The sequence below is a fragment of the Scyliorhinus canicula genome, chromosome 9 (assembly GCF_902713615.1).
Source record: "Scyliorhinus canicula chromosome 9, sScyCan1.1, whole genome shotgun sequence".
Lineage (NCBI taxonomy): Eukaryota > Metazoa > Chordata > Chondrichthyes > Carcharhiniformes > Scyliorhinidae > Scyliorhinus > Scyliorhinus canicula.
The window spans coordinates 62,379,964-62,387,592 of NC_052154.1; positions in this window are offsets into that span (position 1 = coordinate 62,379,964).

Here is a 7,629-nt window from a genome sequence, read left to right on the forward strand (position 1 = left end):
CACTAACCATAACCCCATGAATAAGATTAAATACATTAAATACACGCTGAATATTTCATAACAAGTTGTAGATAATGCTAGCCATTTATATATTAATAGAACTGTCAAATTCAAATGATAAAAACAAAATAAATATTTATGATTTGGAGAGCACCATTCTCATAGTCAATGCTGTGAGCAATCAGCATGCACCAAGAGGGATTGGCACGGTGGTACAATGACTAGCACTGCTGCCTCACAGCGCCAGGGACCCAGGTTGCATTCTGGCCTTGGGTGACTGTCTGTGTGTGGAGTTTGCGCGTTCTCCCTGTATCTGAGTGGGTTTCTTCTGAGTGCTCCGGTTTCCTCCCACAGTCCAAAGCTTGTGCATGTTAGGTGGATTTGCCATGCTAAATTGTCTCTTAGTGTCCAAAAGTTTAGGTGGGGTTATGGGGATAAAGTGGGGGCTTGGGCCGAGGTGCGATGCTCATTCAGAGGGTCTCGATGGGGCGAATGGCCTATTTCTACACTGTAGGGATTCTATGATTCTGCCTCACTTCACTTGCCCTTGCTTTATCTGTGTCTCACTTCAGTCATACCGGTAGGAAAAAAACCACGCCAACGGAATTTTGCGTAACGTGCCAAACCTGCGTGTGGGCGACAGGTCGACAAAATGTCTGATGGGCTGCAGTCAGAACTATAATGGGCCGACCACTGAGTTACAGCAACCAGAAAACAATTTGCTGCTGCTCATGTTTCTGGATTTGCAACATTTGGTTTACCCTGGATCCAACAGGCCACACAGAGCCTCTGACATTTGCAGTCACTACTTCAGAGGGTGTGTGCGTGTGTTGTAATATATGTCACGTTGCACTGTAACTTACTTCAGCCACGCAGCTACAACTCTGTTGGCTTTAAGGTCAGTTGTGTTAGATTCACGGAATCCACTCGAACTTCACACCCTGCTCTCCGGCGGGACACAGAGTCTTCCGCCATCTTGTGGAGGACGGCGGGATTGCAGAGGGCATGCGCAAAATGCCCAAGGCAAAGAGGCAGGGGAGATGAGTCCAGAGTGCAGTCAGACTGCCAGCTTCACAAACGCTGGATAAATGCGCTAACATAGTAAGTAAACCTGATTTATTTGAGTTGATTTATTTACACCTACAGTAATTAAACCAACTACTGAGTTCTTGAACAGAACAGGTAATGATCACGTACAATTGTTTCTGACCGGATAGAGTGACATCCAACAGGATCCTGTTGCCATGTCCCACTCCCCCCCCCCCCCCCCCACCCCCGCCACTACAAGTGCCTGTGGGAAGGAGGACATCGTTATTACCGAGTGAGCAGCCTGTTTAAACTAAAAATGCATGTGGGAATTGATAAATAACACACAGGGGCTGGTTTAGCTCACTGGGCTAAATCGCTGGCTTTTAAAGCAGACCCGCAGCACGGTTCAATTCCCTGGACAGGCGCCGGAGTCTGGCGACTAGGGGCTTTTCACAGTAACTTAATTGAAGCCTACTCGTGACAATAAGCAATTTTCATTTCATTTCATTTTTTCACATTGGTTACCTTTATAAATAAAACAGGAGAATTCAGTAGTTCCCACCATCAGAGACGATGACCGCGTTGGTATTACTTACAGCACCCTAGATCCTTCAGACAGCACCTGGGCAACATTCATAAATACACTGGGCGGGATTCTCTGTCGTCCGACGCCGGAATCGGAAAACATGATTCGGCGGAGAATTGGTTTGATGTCAAAATCGAGGCAGGCGGCAGGTTCACGACCAATCACATTTGCCGGTACCTCGACAGCGGCGTCAATGCGTGGTTAGAAAGTGGGCTGTGGGGTCGGGGTAGACGGGCACAGAACACCATTCCGCAGCCTGCCAGGCCGCCATGGGGCTGCGCACGCCGCTGACTGCCCACTGTGAACTTAGCGCCATGAGTTATATGGGTGTTCCCCCCCCCCCCAAACCAATCCCCCCGGCCCCAACCGACCCATCAACAGGATGGCATGCTTCAGGGCAACCAGTCCCATCTTGTTGCCTGTGATGAATATGTGTGTGTGGAGTGGAGCGCTAATATGCGGCTGCAGCTTGTCAGCCTTTCGAGTGCCAACCCGACCCCGGCAAATCCGACACCGTTTTCCATTGGAATCAATCATGTTCCACTTGGCACCGGTGCTAGCCCCTCAGCTAATTGGTATGGGTGCGGCACCAGTTTTGCTGTCGTAGAACTCCATGAATCCTGCCCTGGCGTCAACACTTAGTCTCAGGAACAGAGAATCTGACCGCATATGTATCTCTTGATGAATAAAGACCATCTTCCCCACTCCCATTAAATGCATTTGCTTAGTTGCATGCAGATAACGTACCTGACCTTGACCAAGCATTCCGCCTTAGTTGAGCTCCATCCACCACTTGTCTTTCCTGTGTGCACATGGCTTCAAGGTCCACTTCCAGGACTTGAACATGAGAATCGAGGCTGACAGTCCAGTGCAGCCCCAAGAGTGCATCTTTTGGGCAAGGTTTTAAATCGCCTGTTTCGCAGGCAAATGTGAAAGATCCCACAGCCCTATTTCAATGAAGAACGGGAGTTATTCCCAGTGTCATGACCAATAATTTATCCCTCTATCAACATCACAAAGAGAGATTATCCTTTTGTGATTACATTGCTGATTGTCGGAGCTTTCTGTGCACAAATTGGCTACATTAGGTTTCCTTGGTTGCAGCAGTAACTACACTTCCTTCCATGTAAAAGACTTTAGGATATCCTGTTGTCACAAAAGTCACGACATAAATGCAAGCCTTTCTTCCTTGCAAACCCGCATGCAAAAGGTAATTTAACAGAAGGGAAGTGTTGTTCAGATGGAACCCCCATAGCACAGATGTGTATTTAACCACTGCTGTGTTACATGTTATTGAAATAAAACACTGAGCAGGCAAAATCCTTTGGATTATCTGTGACTCCTGTCCTGTGACCTGGGTCTCTATTGGTGGATGTCTCCTGGGGCGATCCAGCCTGGATGGGCCCGGCCGCTGCTCGGGCGTCCCAGGTGACGTGGTGCCACTCTATTCTGCCCGCTGCCCACCAGATGCACCAGGAACAGGAGGGGGCGGGTGGGTATCCGAGGAGCTGCAATGTTCCGGCACCTCCCCTGCGGCACGGGCCCCTTCACCTCCTCCTCCCTCGGGGTGCCTGATGGTCCCCGGGCTATTCCGTGGGATGGGGTTACAAGGGGGTGAAGGTTGGGGGGGAAGGTGAGGAGGGTGAGGGCTGAGGGGGTTGTGGGGTGAGGTGGATGAGGGGTGTGTGTGTGGGGGGGAGGGGGGGGAGTCCACACACATGTCGTGGGGATCTGCAACTAAGCGGGGTCTTACTTGCTCGCCCACCACCGACCTCCCCTCAGCGACCTCCCTTTCCTTTGGGACGCCTATCACATCCAGTGCCCTCTGCTTGGGCATGGTGAGGGACCACAGGTCTGGTGGTCCCGCTCCGGTCTTCTCCCGCTCCTGGTGGGGGTGGGGGAGAAACACAACAACAACAGTGTTCGACGTTCCAACGCATGCAGCCAGCGATTGGGTAGATGATGGCATTAGTGGCCAGGGCACCCGGCCATTTCGGCTGGCATGGGTGATGGCATGTAAGGCAGGGTGGGGGTTCGGCCTTCCCGGGGGGAGGGGCCGGGTTACGTGTCTGTGTGTATGTGGGGGGGGGTTAGTGCCAGGGGCACAGCGCTGCCAAATCACCCTGGCCTCCCTGAGGAGGTTGTGCAGTTTCTTCCGGCACTGCATGCCAGTCCAGGCAACTTTGCCTACGGTGCTGGACGCCTCTGCCACCTGTGTTCAGGCCTACTGGCCTTCCTCGCGGACGGGGGTACATGGTCATCCGCCTCTCTCCACGGTGTTCAGGAGGGTGTCCAGCGTTCCTGAACCGTGGGCCCTGCTCTCCCTCCAGCCACCTTGTTGACTGGGATGGTGTGTGTGGTGGGATGGATCGTTCAAGTGCCTGGGGATCATTTCAGGACTTGCGTGGGGACTTGTGTGGAATCTCGCTGGCCACAGCCCACAGGTTCATCCGACATGTCACGGACGCCCTGTTTGCCCGGGCGGCAGACTATATCAACTTTAAAATGAACCAAGCCCAACAAGATGGCAGGGCAGGGATACCACGCCCTGAATATCCATCTCGTGTGCGGCCATCGCATGCAGATCATGCAGTTCCCATGGAGTGTCCTCGACAGCTACATAAGGGATCCCCACTGAGGACCTGGCTAATGATGCCAGTACAAAAGCTGGTGACAGAGGCAGAGACTCGACACAACCAGGCCCATGTGGCCACCCAAGCTGCCATTGAGTGGTGCATTGGACTGCTTAAAATGCACTTCCGATGCCTTGACCACTCCGGTGGTTCCCTGCGTTACACCGGGGACAAAGCTGCACTGCTGTGTCCTCCACAACCTGGCACACCAGTGGGGCAACGTGCTGGAGTTGGGGGATCTGGAACTTGTGCGCACCTCCGAGGAGGAAGAGGACGAGGATGATAAGGAGACGCCAGACCAGCAGGGGCTGGAGGGTGATCCCGGAGATGAACCGGAGACCCAGACAGAGCTACAGGACAGGCATCAGCAGTGAGGGTCCGGCCTGGTCTGTCATCACTACCTCCCCAGCCACACCCCCCTCCCACCACTTCCCACCCTCCCAGGGTATGTGTCACATCACTCCAGGGTGTTGGAACTGTGTCAGTGGGTCACTGTCGAGGGCAGGGAGGTGAGGATAACCCACAGAGAACTGGGCGCTGGTGCTCCTCAATCTATGCCATAGTCTGGCCCATGCCTGTCTGCTGAGTGCTCGCTCACACCCATCACCTGCACATCACCCCCTACCTAACCCTCCTCTCCACCCTCTCCCAGTGCCCTCTCAGTGATCCTCGACGTGTTTAGCCTTCCTTCCTCAACCGCTGCATCTAGGTGTGTCCCCAGGATGCACATCAGAGGTGGAGGCAGCCAGCTGCTTACCACGCCCTATGGCCTTCAATGTCCCTGATAGGCATCATCTGGGGCCGGTGGGCCCCGTCGCACTTGTTGGCGGCACACGCACAGCCGTGCCACCCTGTCCCGTGTGCTGACTGCAAGACGCAGCCTCATCAGAGGGTTGGCCCTCGGGGGAACTGGTAGTCACCATTCCCACTCTATGGAATGGTTCCGGGTTGGCATCCATGCCCCCTCCTCCCAATCGGTGCCCATAGGGTCCTGGGGTTCGCCTCGGGATGGAGGGAAGCTGGTTCGAGCCCCAGCTGTCCCTGCATCATCTGGCTCGGCCAGGCCTGGCGGGACCCCGATGCCCACTGAGATGTGTGTTTCTGCGCTGGCGGAGGCGGAGGCTGGTGATGACAGCTGTGACGCGCCAATTGTGGCATCCTCGGAGCTCTCCCCTTCGTGGTCTCATGGGTGGGCGGCAGGGGAGGGGCCATCCCGAATGGGCCGGCACCATTGGCTGGAGAAGCTACGGGAGAATGGACATGTGGTCAGGGGAAGGAATGGAGCAGTCTATATGGCATTAACAACTCACATTTGACAGGTCCTCGGGTGGAACCAGATGGATCCTCACCTCTGCGGCGTGCGCCAACCACCACGTTGGTGACCACTCTGTCCTCAGCCACCCCTGTCAGCTCCGGGGCCTGTTTGTCGAAGGTCATGAGGATTCTTACGTCTGGCACCCCTCCGTCAGTCTGGGCCCTCTCCAGGGGGTGTGGGAGAGCTTTTCCTGCGGAGTCACAGAGAGGGCATCGTTAGCCGCATGCTTGGTTCACAGTGATGGGGGGGGGTGGCGCTTGTTGAAGGAAGGCTTGGAGGTTGAAGGGAGGGAGGGTGAGTGAGGGGGGTGTTGAAGGGAGGGTTGCGAGGCGCATGGAGTGTAGGGGAGGGATGCTCGCCTGGGGGTGGATAGGTCTCCGGGGGGGGGGGGGGGTTGGGGGGTGTCAGCTCACGAGTGCTGCCCTGTGTAGGTCGTTGACCTTCTTGCGGTCAGTCCTCCTGGTCACACTGCCCGAGCTGACGACCACTACCACTTCGTCCCAGGTGGCACCGACTGCCCTGTGGCTCACCCTCTGGCACCCTTGGGGGAACACAACATCCCTCCTGGCCGCGACCATCTCCAAGATCCTCCCTGGGCCTGTGTCTCCAAATTTGGGGGCCGGTCATCTTGGGGCCATGGCTGCGAACTGGGTGGGCTTGGCTTGCAAGAGGGGCTTAAGTGCTGCTCGGCCTTGTTAGCGTGGGGCTGGCGAGTGAGGTCCCGGCGAATCGGCTGGCAAGCCTTTATTTGCCGCAATAAGCCCGTGGGGCCTTGTTGCTTGGAGCCGGGAGGCTCTTGACAGACCCCGCTCACTGTCACACTTAGAAATCTTTCCGGAGCATCGCGCCCATTAACTCTGTTTCTCTCAACAGATGCTACCAGACTTCTGAGTGCTGCCAGCTCGTTCTGTTTTCATTGCCTTGTCCTTTTCCCAGTTTGAACTCTCCCTCCGCAAACACGTCCATTTGAAATAATATGTCGTAAATCAGTCTTTTCAGTTTTATTTCCGATTTTATTTTCTTGATGAGGTTGTCAAGTGTGGGGCTCAGAAGCAGTCGAGTGACTTGTATACCTGTGTCTGAATATCTCCTTTCTTTCTCCAATATTGATCAGGCACAGTTTACCAAATAAAGGATGCCTGCCGCTGTATTCAGTCCTGGACTTGCCATTTTCATCATAGGGGAATCTATTTATTCACAGCACCTGGGGTTTGCCAGTTCAAACTCAGGCATGTGTATTGAGGGGCATTGTTGAAATGAAAAATGAAAAATGAAAATCGCTTATTGTCACGAGTAGGCTTCAGTGAAGTTACTGTGAAAAGCCCCTAGTCGCCACATTCCGGCGCCTGTCCAGGGAGGCTGGTACGGGAATTGAACCGTGCTGCGGGCCTGCTTGGTCTGCTTTAAAAGCCAGTGATTTAGCCCAGTGAGCTAAACCAACTAAACCCTGTGTGTTATTTCTCAATTCCCACATGCATTTTTAGTTTAAACAGGCGGCTCACTCAGTAATAATGATGTCCCCCATCCCACAGGCACTTGTATTGGGGGGTGGCGGGGGGGGGGGGGGGGGGGGGGGGGATTGGGACATGGCAACAGGATCCTGTTGGATGTCACTCTATCCGGTCAGAAACAATTGTACATGATCATTACCTCTTCAAGAACTCAGTAGTTGGTTTAATTACTGTAGGTGTAAATAAATCAACTCAAATAAATCAGGTTTACTTACTATGTGAGAAGTCAAGTAAGTACAATAGATGTATACACGCTGGGCATAGCGGACAGTGAATGGCAGGAGAATTGGGATAACCAAGAGCGAAACAAATTGCTGCATTTTATCTGCTTAAAACGATCGCTTGGGAGTGGGGAGGTGAAGTGTTGGAAGTGCGAAGAACAACTCGTAGATGGATTAAATCCGAAGTCAAATAAAATCGCCCTTCGGCACACAGTTAAGAATTTGAATTCGCTGCTGCCATCTGCAGGAACCACATTGTACAGCAGTGATTGATTATTGCTCATTAATATTTTATTACGTATGACATTAATATCAGATTAATATATTCCATGCA